A 19360-nucleotide genomic window follows, 5' to 3' on the forward strand; every position below is an offset into this window, starting at 1 on the left:
GGATTAGTGGTATTGTTTTGACACTATCAGACATTATGTTATGGATTCAGTGGTTGTGTGATGAGATCATTTAGACTTTACATTTCATGCATACATGATGATCATTATATTGTTTTCAGTTATTGTTGATGATTAGTTGATGGTTATTATCTCGTGTGTTTTATTATGGATACTTACCCCATACTTGCATGTGTATGGTGTTCGTGTTTTCTTATTGTATGGCATATTTGATATGGTTAAGGAAGGGAGTCGTAGTCATCCGCTTAGTCAGCATCTACATGATGCACCACTTTCTACCATTGTCTATTTAACTTAGCATTATATATTGTATGTACATGCATAGTTTTTCTGCAAGTTGGGAGTATTGGGTATCAACTTCCCTGAATTGCCAGGATGAGCATACCCTATTATACTATCTCAATGATAAGAGAAGGGAGATAAATTCTCAAGTCCAAATCCCAAACTATTAAGCCAATTGTCCTAGTGAGGTAGGACAAGTATTTGGATATTTTACCCACCGAGTGTGTCGGATGACGTAATTCATGATTTTTAACCCTTTAGACTAATATTGTGTGATTTTCTCTATGATGGGTTTTCATATTTTATCTTGGAGGTCTATGGTGAATTTCCTATTAATTAAGTCTTAATAAATAGATTTAATTAATAAATTAATTATTTGAGAAAAATAATATAAAATATCATGTTATTTGATATTTTGATTATAATTAATTAAATGGGAATTAATTGATGAAAAAGAAATAAATAAAAGAAAATTAGAAAATTTAAAATTAATAATAATAATAAAATAATAATAAAGTAATAAATAAATAATAATAATAAAAGTTATAAGAATTAAAATGAAAGTTATAAATATTTAAATAGAAATTATATAAAAAGTGAATTGGAGTTATAAGCTTGCATGGGAGTTAACGCACTTTTCTATTTCTCAAGTGTCAACAACACGGGGGTTAGTGCATCAATTAAGCACATGGTGTCTACAACCCTATGGCTCATCTTGAAGGTTGGAAAAGACCCATGCTTAGTTGGTGACACCTTCCAACTATTTCTAGAGGCATTCTAGATGTTTCCTGAGAGCTCTTTATATTCAGGCATTCCTAGAAGCTTAGACATAGCATTGGGAGTGCAATTAGAGCATTGGAGGACTCGAGAACTCTGAAGAAGGGAGGAGCTTGCTCTGTGGGTTTTCTGAGGAAGAACGATTTAGCATCCGAATCCAAGTAGATTCTTGTGATTTTACTTATGCTATTTCCGCATCATGCATTCTCTGTCTTCTTTGTGTCTTCCATGTGTCTTCTGAGGAATTTCATATTTTATTGTGCATTCTCAATATGGGTAGATTAATTTATTTGAGAATTTTATATGCATAGATCTAAAAAGAACACGGGGCTAGGGTTGAGATTCATAGTCAAACCCATTAGATTAAGTATTAGAAATTTTGGAGATCAAAGGTCTATGGAGGAATTCTGAAAATTGAAGTTTGTATTGATATATTGTCAATTTTCTTATACATACATATATATATGCAATTATATATATATATGTTCATATACTATGATATTTTTAATTCTGTTTATATATATATATATATATATATATATAAAGGTATATGTGTATATATATACACATATACCTTTATATATATATACATACATACATATGTATATATATAATAAATATTTGTTAAAAAATTGGATAACATACCCGTGGGTGAAAACGTTTTAAACCAAGTCACAAATGGGAATCACGTAAGCGATTTTAAAGAAAATTATAAACATTTTATACATTGAGTTGGGGGGGGGGGGGGGGGACGAGACCCGCACCCCCACTGCAGTCATAGTGTGCCGCCATCGCAGGTACTGCGACTGCAGGGTCCTGTGTACCGATAGTTATGTTATATAAATATGTGTTTCAAAAAAAAATGTTTGCCATATTCGATTTTAATTATTATTAAAATTTTTGGCATTAATCAAATTTGTTAATTCAATTTTGTTTAATGGTAAAATAATTTATATATTCATATATGTATTTATATGTATATATTTTAATATAAATATATATATATATATATATATATATATATAAGTATGTATATAATATGTAAATATGATTATTAATAATTTTTTTTATAATTTTATAATTGATAATTGATTTATATCACAGGCTCATGGTTTAAATTAATTGTTTTATTAAGTATATTAAATTTGATTCTTAGATTGGTGAGGGACGTTTGGATTAAAATTATAATTGAAGAGTGGATTTGTATTCATTCAAAATGTATAAATGTTCCTCCAAATTCTTTCTCTAAACTTGGAAACATAAATTGAGACTTTTGCATTTAAATTCAATTTGTAAATTTAGCAAAACCAAAACATGTGTTTGCATTGTGTATTCTTTATGCTATTGTTTTCGGTTCACTAGTGTTGATCAGTTATAGGACGTCTACCAAAGGCTTGGTAGTTATGTGATTGTGATGTCATGATGATGTTTAATCTCGATCTTTATAAACCCAACCATGGTTATGTGATGGAATGCTCTATGTATTGGATGTGATTACTGATTGTTATAGTTGAGATTCTTATGTATGAGACACTTGACTTAACCATTATTTTTGGTCATCTTTCAATTATCCTTGGTTATTTTCTAGTCAGCATGATGGGACTGTAATGTGGATTTATTCTTGATGATGTCATGTTGTGACATGTTTTTGACTCAACCATTTTTGGAGTCTTCGATCAGTATGATTGAGATATATTTGGTTATTGAGAACCATTGGATACTTTGATTATCAGTAATACTTCAGTTGCCAATAGAGAGTTGTTGTGATCATGATTTTCTATGGATGTTTTCTCATGGAGATTTGATGCTTTTATGCATATTTGATGATTTTATTATGGATTATCTTTTGTGATTTTGAGATTTATGATTCCATGAGCATTAGTGTAGGATATCTGCATGTAGTGACAAGAAGTGGTTTGCAATGGGGGTCGGGGCCCTAAGAGGTTGCCAAGGTAACTAATTGTAAGTTGGATTAATAAGTGATAACATTCACACCTAATACTAACTAAATGAGCCTAAAAAGATAAGTGTTTTGTTCTTTCCCATGCCTTGAGTGCTTGTACAGGCTGAGATGGGAGTAGTGAGAATGCATGGTTGCGACCTTGCATTCCATAGTATGCCTCTTCAATATGAGAGGTTACTAGTGGCTACATGAGATTAGTATGGACCCATGGAGTTTCACTAACTGCCAGGGTAACTTGTACGTGATAAATGCGATGACACTTTCTTGCTTCCATAGTAGGTTCCTACATGTCATTGTGTGCCTCTAGGATTAGATGTCAGATTTTGCGTTTGGAACCTTTGAGTTAGTATACTTTTAGGATTCCTGGACTTATAGAGATTTGTGCTATGTGTTTTGTTAGCCCATTTGGGACTTGAGATTATCTCCTTAGCACAGTGGGAGTGGACCACTTAGGTACCATGTGGTCAGGTGGTAGTGTATTTTCCACTCTTATCATTTGAGATTCATTGAGACATCGTGGCTGATGCATCCTTCGTGATGGTGGATATGTATCCTTTCATTGACGATTAGCATATGTTAGATGATGTTATCTTATGCTTCTATTTGCATGTTAGATTACTTTCTGCATATGATGTTGTATATATTAGGAGTGACATTCCTACTATGTTAGTATCTATGATCTCTTCAGTGATTTGGAATGTTACGCACGGAGGGATGGCTAGGATCCACGATGGTCTAATGATGCTATTAATGGTTGGGAGGAACCGTGCACTTAGTTTATTATGTTGATCTTTATTATGAATGTATTTATCTTCTATGATGATGTATCATGTATATCATGTGATTATGTTTACTTTGATGTATCAAGGATTAGAATAGGATGATGTACCTTATTCTATGTATGTATATTCTTTTGAGCTTGTCATACCCTGTGACATGTACCGTGGATGATTGAGTATTTGAAATGTAATGTATAAACATTGGACTTATCATTATTATTTCATGTGGATTTTGTACTAGATGGATTCATGTATGTTAGATGTTTCTAGATGTAATCCAATGTTAAGGGATCTTAAAGAATGTAATCAGTTATGTATGTTATGTTTACTATCAGATGGACATTACTGTTGCTTCCGTTATTGTGCAGAAGTTATACGTGGTATTTACTTTCAAAAAAAAAATGCTACTAAACTCAGTGAAAATTTTATGTTAATTCTTTAGATCCCTTGGTGGGGCATTACATTTGGTATTAGAGCCCGAGTTTCTACATTGGGAGCTCTGGTTATTTTGGAACAACTGGAACTTTGAACTATTAAGTGTATTTTTTCAAACTTGAACTAGGTGAACTGAAGCGAAACCTAAACTGTTACTTGAATATTTTTTATACTTCAACACTTAGTTTCAAAACTAGAAATTTTAACTTAAACCTAAACAAAGAACTGGACTTAGTACCTTGTACTATTGTAGGATGTTATCTGGGACTAGGTCTTCTGTTAGAGGTCGTGGTTGTGGCAGAGCTATCAGTGTCCATGAGCCTACCCATGAGGGATTGGCTCATGTAGAGAGCAAGGAAGAGCACTCTAGCAAGTAGTAGGAAGAAAGTCATAGAGAGGACCAAGCTGAGTCTGAAGAGGTTGGTTTGAGATAAATGATGCAGACTATTCTAGAACGTCTACCTCCTATTCAAGAACAACCCAAAATGCACCAAACAGAACAAGAGCATAGACCCAGATCTAGAAGTCCTCAGAAGGATTGTCAGAGGTCCATTGTGTCCACTCAGATGAAGGATCTTTCAAGATCCAAGGTTAAGCCTTTCAATGGGAAAGGTTCTAGTATGTGGCTGAGTAGTGGCTTATTTCCCTCGATAGGATTTTTTCCATGTAGGAGTTCGATAGCAATGTTAAGGCAAGATTTGTGATCACTAATTTAGAGAATTTTGGGGCCACTTGGTAGATGATTGAGGAGAAGAAGTTGGGAATCGATATGAGCAGTGTCACATGGGAGCTATTCCTAGAAAGTTTCTATGAACAATTCCTACCAGAGGAATGGAAACAACAAAGGGCTAATGAATTTCATAATCTTAGACAGTACACTATGTCTGTGACTGAGTATGAGCGTAAGTTTTATGAGCTCATGTCTTTTTCAGGGTTTAGTGAAAACTCAGCTCAGTTGAAACAACATTTTATTAGGGGTTTGAATAATCGTATAGTTGGGGGTGTCAAGGTATTTGAGCCAAAAACCCTCAAGGATGCTGTACATCGAGCTATCCTTGTTGAGAAAAGTATTAACCTTGGTCAAGGTGGTTTTGTAGGAGCGCGAGCAGCATTAGGATCTAAAAGCAACTACAATTTGGGTGGTAACAAGAAGTTTTCTTTCTCTAAGGGGAAACAGTATCAGCAGCAGTCTCAACAGACACAGCAACAGAAGGGCTCAAATTCTCAGACTCAAGGTGGTGGCAAAGGTTCTAACACCAAGAACAACAGCAATGCTAAACACAATAAATAGAATCAGTCCAATTAGCTAGCTCAAAGTAGCCAGTCTTTTGTGAGGAGGAAAAATTGTCAGCAATCAAATGTACCACCTATGGGAAGAGGTTCTAGCAGAAATATAGAATATTTTTCATGTGTTCAAATTGGACATTATGAAGCTTAGTGTCTTTAGTGAGCACCTTAGTTTTCAGGACCTAGACCTATAGTTTTAGAGCCTATAGTTGGTGATGCAAGTAGAGCTCATAGAGTTTTTGCAGCAGTTGATCAGGGTCAAGCAGATTATTAGGGAATAGTGGTTGAGACCATAGGTGCTATTAGAGGTATATCTCTTTTAGTATTGTTTGATTCAAGATATACAGATTCATTTATTTCACCATCTATAGTTTCTAAGCGTAAGCTGGATGCGGTGAAGCAAGATCATGGTTGGCAAGTGGAGCTAGCCTCAAGTTTTAAGGTCTCCATAGAATCTATAGTTCATAAGTGTGGGCTTAGCTTAGGAAGTTTTGATACTACAGTGGATCTTCAAGTCATACCCCTTGGTTCCTATGATGTTGTGTTAGGCATGGACTTGCTTGGATCTCATAGAGCTAGTATAGATTGTAGGAAGAAGATTATTTTGTGCCAAGATGACCAAGGGAATGATGTGCAGATAGTTGGGATTCCAAGGCCTATATCTCTGCAAATGATTTCTGCTATGCAATTGAAGTGAAGTTTCTATAAAGGGATGTCAGATATTTGCTGTTATGGTAAATGATCTTGATGAGGAAGATCCCATGAGGGAGACTTTAGATCACCTAATTTTGCAGTAGTACGTAGATGTTTTTCCAAGTGAGGTTCCAGCCATGCCTCTAAAGAGGGACATTGACTTTAGTATTGATCTAATTCCTGGAGCGAAGCCTATCTCTAAAGCTCCTTATTACATGACTACTCAGGAATTGGGTGAGCTATGCCTTTAGCTAAAGGAACTTTTGGCCAAAGGGAGCATTCCACCTAGTGTATCACCATGGGGAGCTCCAATGCTCTTTGTGAAGAAGAAAGATGGTTCTTTGGGCCTTTGTATTGACTACAGACAGTTGAATAAGGTGACAATTAAGAACAGGTATCCTCTGCCTAGGATTGATGACTTATTTGATCTGATCAAGGGAGCTATAGTATTCTCGAAGATTGACCTTAAGTCAGGATACCACCAGCTTTGCATTAAGGAAGCAGATATTCACAAGATCACTTTTCAAACTTGCTATGGGCATGATGAGTTCATAGTGGTACCTTTTGCATTGACTAATGCTCCATCAGTTTTCATGAGTTTGATGAATGGTGTGTTCTGATCTTATCGAGACAGGTTTGTACTCGTGTTTCTTGATGACATATTGATATATTCTAAGACTCAGAAAGAGCATGAGGAACACCTGCAGTTGGTATTGTAGTTTTTAAGAGATAATCAGCTTTATGCCTATGCAGCTAAGTGTGAATTCTTCAAATCGAAGATTCAGTATTTAGGGCATGTTATTTCAGGTAATGGTATTTTAGTGGATTTTGCAAAGGTTTAGGTGATAATAGATTGGACGACACTAACTAATGTGTCAAAAATTTGTAGTTTCATGGATTTAGCCGATTATTATCACAGATTTGTCTAGAACTTCTCTACGATAGCACATCCTATCACTTCTCTTCAGAGGAAAGAAAAGAAGTTCGTATGGATGGAGAAATGTGAGGAAGCTTTCCAGAAGCTCAAGGATCTTTTGACTAGTGCACCAATTTTAGCTATACTTGATCTGCAAGGTGATTTCATGGTGTGTACAGATGCTTCTCTTGAAGGGATTGGGGTAGTGTTGATGCAGAATGGACAGGTGATTGTGTATGAATCACGCAAGCTCAAGGATCATGAGTTAAATTATCCTACGCATGATCTTGAGTTAGTAGTAGTAGTTCATGCTTTAACTAAATGGAGACATTTCTTGTTGGGGCACAGACTTGAGCTACACAGTGATCATCGTAGTCTACAGTACATTTTTTCTTAGCCTAATTTGAATGCTCGCTAGAGGCGATGGATGGAGTTTCTATGCGAATATGATTTTGAGGTTAAGTACATTCAGCATAAGGATAATGTGGTGGCAAATTCTTTGAGTCGCAGAAGATGTGGTATTATCGATGACTCTTAGTGTGGATTTGAGGAGTCAAATTCTTCAAACACTTCCTACAAATTCCTGGCATCGAGAAGTGTGCAGAGAGATAGATTCAAGGAGATCTTTGGAAGGAAAGTTTGCAAGTTATGTTCAAGAATCAGATGGTCTTTTAAGACATCTGGGGAGGATATATGTGCCATTTTTGGATGAGCTTCATACCTTGATACTGGCAGAAGCCCATCATACACCTTACTCAGCACATCTAAGTGTCAAGAAGATGCATGTTGATTTGAGACATTTGTTCTTTTGGTCTGGGATGAAGCAAGATATTGTTGATTTTGTGGCTAGGTGCCTTGAGTGTGAGAGAGTTAAGGTAGAACATCAGCACCCGGCTAGACTTTTGCAGCCAAATCTCATTCCTTCTTGGAAGTGGGATATCATCTCCATGGATTTCATTGTGGGATTACCTATGACAGTTCGACATCATGATGCTATCATGGTCACCATTGATCAGTTGACTAAGTTGACACATTTTTCATCGATTAGGTCTTCCTACATAGTAGCTTCTATAGCTAATGTCTTCATGCATGAAATTGTGAGATTACATGGTATTCCTAGAAAGATCATTTCTGACAGGAATCCTGTATTCACATTTGCATTCTAGACATCACTGCAACATGAGCTTAGAGTGCAGTTAAACTTTAGTTCGACATATCATCCAGAGACTAATGGTTAGATAGAGAGGGTGAATCAGGATTTGGAGGATATGTTACGAATGTATGTGATGGATAGGCAGACACATTGGGAGGACTATCTCTACCTGGTGGAGTTTTATTACAACAACGGGTATCATAGTTCTATTGGCATGGCACCATTTCATGCATTATATGGATGTCCTTATCATACACCATTGAGTTGGGACAACCTTGAGGATCGCATCCTGTTGGGTCTTGAGATGCTTCGTGATATGGAGCAATAGGTAGTGCGTATCTGTGAGCATTTGACTATAGCACAGGATAGAGAGAAGAAGTATGCTGATGCTCATAGGACTGATAAGCAGTTTGCTGTGGGTGATAAGGTTTTCTTGAGAGTGTGACCGCGAAAGAGTCTGATCCGATATGGAAAGTGATCTAAGCTAGCACCTCACTTTGTGGGACCATTCAAGATTCTAGAGAGGATTGGCCTGGTTGCTTACTGCCTTTCTCTACCACCCATCCTAGCTCACATTCATGATTTTTTCCATGTTTTAGTGCTTTGGTAGTATATACCTAATATTGTACATGTTCTTGATTGGAATGCATTGTAAGTAGAGGATGGGCAGCTAGCTTTGGAGCCAGTTCGTATTTTGGAGCAGCAGGAGTTGACCCTCAGGGGTCGAACCATCAAGTAGGTAAGGGTCCAATGGGACCCTACTAATGATTCTTCAGCTACATGGGAGGATGCAACTAGATTGAGGGAGTTATATCCCTACTTCTTTGTAGGCTTCTGGGAGTAAGCCTAACCCTAGGGGGGGTGGATGTAGTGCCTACCCTTGTTCACATCTTTTCTAGACATATTTTTGCTATTGTTATCAGACTATGATGGACTAGTTTTATGTTGATGGGTTAGTGGTATTGTTTTGACACTATCAAACATTATGTTATGGATTCAGTGGTTGTGTGATGAGATCATTTAGACTTTACATTTCATGCATACATGATGATCATTATATTGTTTTCAGTTATTGTTGATGATTAGTTGATGGTTATTATCTCATGTGTTTTATTATGGATACTTACCCCATACTTGCATGTGTATGGTGTGTGTGTTTTCTTATTGTATCGCATTTCTGATGTGGTTAACGAAGGGAGTCGTAGTCACCTGCTTAGTCAACATCTACATGATGCACCACTTCCTACATTGTCTGTTTAGCTTAGCATTATATATATTGTATGTACATGCATGGTTTTTCTGTAGGTTGCAGGTACCGAGTATCGACTTCCCTGAATTGCCAGGATGAGCATACCCTATTATACTATCTCAATGATAAGAGAAGGGAGATAAATTCTCAAGTCCAAATCCCAAACCATTAAGCCAATTGTCCTAGTGAGGTAGGACAAGTATCTGGATATTTTACCCACCGAGTGTGTCAAATTACATAATTTGTGAATTTTAACCCTTTAGACTAATATTGTGTGATTTGCTCTATGATGGGTTTTCATATTTTATCTTGGAGGTCTATGGTGAATTTCCTATTAATTAAGTCTTAATAAATAGATTTAATTAATGAATTAATTATTTGAGAAAATTAATATAAAATATCATGTTATTTGATATTTTGATTATTATTAATTAAATCAGAATTAATTGATGAAAAAGAAATAAGTAAAAGACAATTAGAAAATTTAAAATTAATAACAATAAAATAACAATAAAGTAATAAATAAATAATAATAATAAAAGTTATAAGAATTAAAATGAAAGTTATAAATATTTAAATAGAAATTATATAAAAAGTGAATTGGAGTTATAAGCTTGCATGGGGTTTAATGCACTTTTCTATTTCTCAAGTGTCAACAACATGGGGGTTAGTGCATCAATTAAGCACATGGTGTCTACAACCCTATGGCTCATCTTGAAGGTTGGAAAAGACCCATGCTTAGTTGGTGACACCTTCTAGCTATTTCTAGAGGCATTCTAGATGTTTCCTGAGAGCTCTTTATATTTAGGCATTCCTAGAAGCTTAGACATAGCATTGGGAGTGCAATTGGAGCATTGGAGGACTCAATAACTCTGAAGAAGGGATGAGCTTTCTCTGTGGGTTTTCTAAGGAACAGCGAATTAGCATCAGAATCTGGGTAGATTCTTGTGATTTTACTTATGCTATTTCTGCATCATGCATTCCCTGTCTTCTTCATGTCTTCCATGTGTCTTCTGAGGAATTTTATATTTTATTGTGCTTTCTCAATATGGGTAGATTAATTTATTTGAGAATTTTATATGCATAGATCTGAAAAGAACACGGGGCTAGGGTTGAGATTCATAGTCAAACCCATTAGATTAATTATTGGAAATTTTTGAGATCAAAGGTCTATGGAGGAATTCTGAAAATTGAAGTTTGTATTGATATATTGTCAATTTGCTTATACATACGTATACATATATGTGTGTGTGTGTGTGTGTGTGTGTGTGTGTGTGTGTGTGTGTGTTCATATACTGTGATATTTTTAATTCTGTATATATTTATATATATTTATATATATATATATACATACATATGTATATATATAATATATATTTGTTAAAAAATTGGATAACATACCCATGGGCAAAAATGTTTTAAGAAACGTTTTAAACCAAATCGCAAATGGGAATTGCATAAGCAATTTTAAAGAAAATTATAAACATTTTATACATTAAGTCAGGGGGGGACGAGACCCGCATCCCCACTGTGGTCGTAGTGTACCATCATCACAGGTACTGTGACGGCAGTGGTACACAGTACCACTGATGTCATAGGCCCTGCAACCGCAGGGTCCTGCGTACATGCAGTTATGTTATATAAATATGTGTTTTAAAAAAAAATGTTTGCCATATTTGATTTTAATTGTTATTAAAATTTTTGGCATTAATCGAATTTGTTAATTCGATTTTGTTAAATGGTAAAATAATTTATTTATCCATATATGTATTTATATGTATATATTTTAATATAAATATAAATATATATATAAGTATGTATATAATATGTAAATATGATTATTAATAATTTGTTTTATAATTGTATAATTGATAATTGATTTATATCAAGGGATCATGGTTTAAATTAATTTTTTTGTTAATTATATTAAATTTGATTGCTAGATCGGGGGGGGGGATCTTTGGATTAAAATTATAATTGAAGACTGGATTTGTATTCATTCAAAACGTATAAATGTTCCTCCAAATTCTTTCTCTAAACTTGGAAATGTAAACTGAGACTTTTGCATTTAAATTCAAATTGTAAATTTAGCAAAACCAAAACATGTGTTTGCATTGTGTATTCTTTATGCTATTGTTTTGGGTTTACTAGTGTTGACCAGTTATAGGATGTCTACCAGAGGCTTGGCAGTTATGTGATTGTGATGTCATGATGATGTTTAATCTCAATCTTTATAAACTCAACCATGGTTATGTAATGGAATGCTCTATGTATTGGATGTGATTACTGATTGTTATAGTTGATATTTTTATGTATGAGACACTTGACTTAACCATTATTATTGGTCATCAATCAGTTATCCTTGATTATTTTCTAGTCGCCATGATGGGACTGTAATGTGGATTTATTCTTGATGATGTCATGTTGTGACATGTTTTTAACTCAACCATTTTTGGAGTCTTTGATCAGTATGATTGAGATATATTTGGTTATTGAGAACCATTGGATACTTTTATTATCAATGATACTTCAGTTGCCAATAGAGAGTTGTTGTGATCATGATTTTCTATGGATGTTTGCTCATGGAGATTTGATGCTTTTATGCATATTTGATGATTTTATTATGGATTATCTTTTGTAATTTTGAGATTTATGATTCCATGAGCATTAAGTTAGGATATCTGCATGTAGTGATGGGAAGTGGCTTGCAATGGGGGCCAGGGCCTTAAGAGGCTGCCAGGGTAACTCATTGTAAGTTGGATTAATAAGTGATAACATTCACACCTAATACTAACTAAATGAACCTAAAAAGATAAGTGTTTTGTTCTCACCCATGCCTTGAGTGCTTGTATAGGCTTGGATGGGAGTAGTGAGAATGCATGGTTGCGACCTTGCATTCCGTAGTATGCCTCATCAATATGAGAGGATACTAGTGGCCGCATGAGTTCAGTATGGACCCATGGAGTTTAGCTAACTTCTAGGGTAACTTGTATGTGATAAATGCAATGTCACTTTCCCACTTACATAGTAGGTTCCTACATGTCATTGTGTGCCTCTAGGATTAGATGTCAGATTTTGTGTTTGGAACCTTTGAGTTAGTATACTTTTAGGATTCCTGGACTTATAGAGATTTGTGCTATGTGTTTTGTTAGCCCATTTGGGACTTGAGATTATCTCCTCAGCATGGTGGGAGTGGACCACTTAGGTACCATGTGGTCGGGTGGTAGTGTATTTTCCACTCTTATCATTGGAGATTCATTGAGACATCGTGGCTGATGCGTCCTTCGTGATGGTGGATATGTATCCTTTCATTGATGATTAGCATATGTTAGATGATGTTATCTTATGATTCTATTTGCATGTTAGATTACTTTCTGCATATGATGTTGTATATATTAGGAGTGACATTCCTACTATGTTAGTATCTGTGATCTCTTCGGTGATTTGGAATGTTACGCATGGAGAGATGGCTAGGATCCACGATGGTCTAATGATGCTATTAATGGTTGGGAGGAATCATGCACTTAGTTTATTATGTTGATCTTTATTATGGATGTATTTGTCTTCTATGATGATGTATCATGTATATCATGTGATTATCTTTACTTTGATGTATCAAGGATTAGAATAGGATGATGTACCTTATTCTATGTATGTATATTCTTTTGAGCTTGTCATACCCTGTGACATGTACCGTGGATGATTGAGTATTTGAAATGTAATGTATAAACATTGGACTTATCATTATTATTTCATGTGGATGTTGTACTAGATGGATTCATGTATGTTAGATGTTTCTAGATGAAATCCAATTTTAAGGGATCTTAAAGAATGTAATCAGTTATGTATGGTATGTTTACTATCAGATGGACATTACTATTGCTTTCGTTATTGTGCAGAAGTTATATGTGGTATTTACTTTCAAAAAAAAAATGCTACTAAACTTAGTGAAAATTTTATGTTAATTCTTTGGATCCCTTGGCGGGGCATTACAAATAGGGCATACTGTACCATATAAATTACATATAACTTAATCATCATGGTATCAAAATCAACATCCTCATTATCAAGTGAAAACACTTCGTCCCACCATTAGTAAAAATTAATGTTTTGCATAGTCGACGTGATGTAGTAGTTCTTGAATTACTAAGTATCTAAAACATAAATGAATCAGCTAATCTTAGTTTGTTTTAGGACATTCACAACATAAGACATTACTTCATTTTCGATATGATCTCCTATAATAGTTTTAATAGAGGATTCATATTCAATAAGTACATATGAGGAGGGTCCCTACATCCTCCCCCACTAGCCTTTGACTTCCTCTTGGAAGTTGCACAACTAAAATGTTCATTTTATGCTAGACCTTATCTAGACTTGTTCCAAAATTTGTACTTATAAAAAGAATGATTAATAATTCACATGCATACTCCATAACTCTAACATGGTTATGTTTTATAGGGTCAAACACTTCTTAAAATATATAGGTCACATAAAAAGAACTTTCTAATCTAATATAAATGTGCCTATAGAGTTTCTATCAATAGTAATATCATAAGATGTTTCGATTCCACATACCCACTCATCAGGTAACAACGGTACGAGGCTCCCTCAAATGAGGTTTCATATTAAGCAACTTGTACCTTGATACAAGGTTAAATACTTTCCCTTAAGAGTTTCCATGATGCACTGATTCTTGATAGTATACTCAACGAGTCCATCACTACACATGCACCTTTCCATCTAGAAGTCCTTTTGATTAACCCATGACCTTAACCAAATTTATGTTGGGATGTAATTTTGTTACTCAAAATAGTCAATGGATAACACTAGTCCTATTCTCAAAGTCCTGGGAGAAGGTGGGGCACGAATACTTACACTAATAACCCCATACCGTAATGTTGTACATCTGCATGATTGTAAGGAATCCCTTTGGTAGGCTCATAATATGTCACTTTGCTTATAAAATTCACAAGAAAGTGCCTCAAAATTTAAATTCAACATCAAGGATAAAACATCCAACACAAAAGTCTATAAATAAAATAAATAAAAAGTGGCCACAATAGTTTTAAATTTAGTGTTAAGTAATTTTATAATCAATTAGATTTAAACATTATCATTTTTAGTGCTATTAGTTTTAGTTTTAATTTACTAGATTGTTTCAACAAGAGTGAGATAGTTAGGAATGTGCAAGAAAGAGAGCATCTTAGTTTACTATGAGGAATGGAACCCTAATTATAGGGCAATGTTGATGAAGATAAGTATGTAGTTAGTATGAAGGATCAATCAAGGTTTGAGTGACATGGTTGTTAGACCACCATCTAAAATCTATTGAAGATCCCTGCAATGTCTTTGGAAGACCTAAGATCCCTCATGTTCCTCAGTGACCCTGGTATGGCTATATTATGTCATATTGTAAATTTTGTAAGTGATTGGATTTATGTCTTTATTTGTTTGATTTCAGATTTTGGTACTCTTAATGTTCCTTCTTGCCATCAATGTAGTGTGGGGCTATTTAGCCAACTATATTATTGCTGATTCTATTTTGCCTCTTGGTTAGGCCTTTATTTCTTGGTTAAAATTTTACTATTGTGGCCACTCTTTATTTCTTTTATTTTCAGACTTTTGTGCTGGATGTTTTATCCTTGATGTTGAATTTAAATTTTGAGGCACTTTCTTGTGAATTTTATTAGCAAAGTGACATATTATGAGCCTATCAAATTTAAGTAAATAACAACTAAGTAAATTTAACTAATCATTAAATTAAAACTAACTAAAATATATATCTAAAATTTACAAACTTTAAACAATACAACTATCTTAACATAATAAATAACTATCTAAATCCTACTATCAATATATGACCAACTTAAAACTTTATTAATTAAACTAACATCACATAACTAACACAAATCTAAACTTAATTAAATTTATAACTAACTAACTTTAGTTAATGTTATTTGGAGTAGTATTAGTTAGTAAGTATTTTATTTAAGTTGTTTTAGATTTTCATTGTTGTTTGTAAAGTTAGTTTATGTTTTTAGTTAGTATTCTAAATATTTATTTAAATGTAATTTTGTTAGTTTTAATCGCGAATTGGTTAGTAATTATTAAAAATTAGATTCTAATTAAAGAAATTTAAATTAAGTATAATTATGTAGTAACATAAGAAATGTCAATGTCATTTTAATGACAAAAGTTCAAATCTTAACGATGTATTACTCCACAAGTTTATAAACTTAAGATAAAATATAGAGAACCTTTACTTTAACTCTGATCAAAACCATATCAAACTTAGACCATTTTAATTATAATTATTTTTTAAAAAATTGTGGATACCAAAAGTCATGCCCAAGCCTGCATTTACGCAGGTCTTGTCACCCCTTGCTATGCATGTGAACCAACTCCTCCTCAAAAAGTCCATAAGAATGGTAAAGGTGGATAAAGGTTAAATCAATTACTTTGACCTTGTCAAATTGAGAAAGAGCCAATTTTCTATCTTGGCATTAAATACACTGTCCTTCCCCAAGTTTTAGAATTGATGCCTGGGCAGATTTAAATCACATGGAGGGAGGAACAAAAGGTAATATCCACCCTTTTCAATGCAATTTTAAACAAATCCCAACCTGCCTTTCCTTGTACGACATGTGGAGATTCTATATCATCCCCTCCTCCAAGCTGCCTAAGCTACTACATGTTGTCCAAGAGCTAAAATTCGTTGGTCTATGGGAGGGATGAATAGGAATGTTTTAATTTGTCATACTAAAAAACAAACAAAAAACACTGCCCAATCTTTAATGCATTTTCCCCCATGTCTCCCATGCTTTCCAAAGGCTGCCTAATGCAGCAAAAAGATCTTCTAAGCAGGTTGAGCGGCCATGTCAAGGTGGAGACCAAGGAATTTTTAAAAAAAAAACATACTTAATTTTAAAGTCTGCTCAACTTAATTTATCTCTCAACTAACTAATCATGTCAGACTCTCATAGAGCCATGTGAAAGATATTTTGCAGACCTTGAAGGCCTTGCCAACGCCTTGCATGGGGAAAGAGAAAAGGGAGTTAAAGGCTTAAAATTTTCTAGGTGAGGTAAGGGTAGAAACAAATAAATTTATGATTTAAAGTTTAGTAGTTAGGATATTTAGGATATTTAGAATATACATATTTCTTTCTTTTTTGTTAATTTAAATTGACAATATTTATTAATTTAAATAAGGATATTTAAAAGGTGAAGGTATCTAGAGAATATTCTCTATTACCTTTTGAATGTAACAAGCTCCCATGTGTTAACCAGCATCCTGTAGATGCTTATTTTGTTTTGAAAATATGTTTTTTTTTTTTTTTTTGAAACTATATTTTTTTTTCTAAGTGTTTAGGATTTTCCATTTTATTTATATAGCCGAGGGGGATTTTTTTTTAATTTTGAATTATAAGATAGAGTTTAAATGTCTTGCTAATACAATAACATAGGATTATTTCCCCTTTCAATTAAATATGAAAATGTGAGAGGAGATTTAATTCATGTAGTTTTTAATGTTCACACTTTACATGGACCCATTATTGCCCAAATGTCACGAAACCAGGCTCTGATAATAATTGGAATCTAGAATGTATTTATTAGCTCTCTTGAAATTGAATATTACTGCAGATAGGAAAGAAAATTTATATTGTAGATGACAATAACAGTTATGAACTATTATACAAAAATATCAAAACAAAAAACCAATAGCAAATGTAAACTAATATAAAAGAAAAATTAATCTAATATTTAATATTTAGAAACTATAAAGATGAGGATTAACATCCCCCCCTTAATCTGAAGGGGTTAAACCAAGCATTGCTATAAACTTCTCAAACTTTTCGCTGCCTAATGCCTTGGTAAAAATATCTATTAGCTAATTTTCCATGGGATAATATTTGAGGTGTATATTTCCATCTTTTACATGATGTCAAATCAAATGAAACTTTGTGTTTATGTGCTTTGTGTGATCATGCAATACTAGATTTTTAGCCATTTTGATAGTAGATTGTTTATCAATCAAGAGTGGCATTGATGAAACTTGTGGTATTTACATGTCTTCAAGAATCCTTCAAAGCCAAATGATTTCCAAGTTGCTTTAGAGGCTGCCATATATTCAGCTTCTAAAGAAGAGATAGCTGGCACTAATTTTTTTTTAGATTTCCAAGAAATTATAGTAGACCTAAGATGCATTAAATATCCAATTATAGATTTTCCATTTGTTGAGTCACCTGCGTAATCTGAATTAGAATAGCCAAGCAAAGAAAACTCTTGTGTCTTGGAGTATTTTAGCCCATAGTGTTGAGTACTTTGTAGATATCTAAGAATTATTTTAGCATCCAACCAATGAGTTTGTATAGGTTGTTGCATAAATCTTGAGAGAACTCCAATAGCAAAATAAATATCTAGATGAGTAGTTGTAGCATATATCAAATTAGCAACAAGTTTCCTATACATAGTTACATCAACCAATGTTGAGGCATCATCAAATATGAGTTTGATATTTTGGTCCATAAGAGTACTAAGGGGCTTACAATTAGCCATGCCAAATTTATACAAAAGATCACCAATATATTTTTGCTAGGTAATAAAAATAGAATGAGGTTCTCGAAACATTTTAGTACTTCAATAGTAATGAAGATGACCCAAATAATTCATATCTAATCCCTTCTTCAATTGTTCTTTTACATCTTAAATATATTTCTCATCACTACCAGTCATAAGTAAATCATCCACATAAACAACAAGATAGATAATAATGTTATTGACCTTTTTAACAAAAAGTGTTGCATCATCAAATTCAAAATGTTTGAAATTCAACTTCAAGAGATGCTCTATAATATTTTCATACTAGGCATGAGGTGCTTTTTTAAAACAATATAGAGATTTTACAAGCTTGCATACCTAATGTTCCTTTTCATTGACTGCATATCCTTCAAGTTGAGTCATATACACTATTTCTTTAAGATCTCTATTTAAGAATGCAGTTTTGATGTCCATTTGGTGAATTTTCTATTCATTTGAGCTACAAGACTCAACAAAGAATGAATGGTAGTCCATTTTGCTATAGGTGCAAATGTTTCATCAAAATCTATTCCCTCCTTTTGAGTATATCCTTTAGCAAAAAGTCAAGCTTTGTGTTTTTCAAATGTGCCATCTACTTTATATTTATTTCTAAAAATCCACTTACAACCAATAGGCTTACAACTAATTGGTGGATCAATCAACTCCGATGTGCCATTTTTTATAAGTGCATCATACTCATTTTGCATAGCTTTCCTCCTAACTACAATATTTTTAGCTCCATTAAAGGAACATGGTTCATAGTCACTTGTGAAATTGAGTTCATCAATAGGTTCTTGGTTATCTACAACATTGGATTGAGCCTATAGCCTTTCCTTGTAAGGACTTCTTGTACTTGTCTTACCTATTTCATCTGGTCTTAAATCTTTCAATGTTTGTTGGACTTGTTTTTCCCACTTATGAGAAGATTTGGGTTGCACAGAAGATGTTTCAATAGTGTCCAATGGTTCTACAATTTCATGCTCATTATTTGATGAATTTTCCTCTTGCTCATTCATAGATGGATCAGTTTGACTGGGGATAGCTTGAGGAAAACATTCCACATGTGAATCCATTAAAGGTGAGGCTAAATAGGTTGGGTTCACCTTGGAAAGTGTATCATTTAGCTAACATTCAATATTTTCAGAGTTCTTAGAAATTTCCAAAAATACAACGTCACATGTAATTATGAATTTATTATTAGCTTCATCACACAACCTATATGCTTTAG

Source organism: Cupressus sempervirens, chromosome 11, assembly GCF_028749045.1.
Source record: "Cupressus sempervirens isolate cs-2001-9-10 chromosome 11, ASM2874904v1, whole genome shotgun sequence".
Classification (NCBI taxonomy): domain Eukaryota; kingdom Viridiplantae; phylum Streptophyta; class Pinopsida; order Cupressales; family Cupressaceae; genus Cupressus; species Cupressus sempervirens.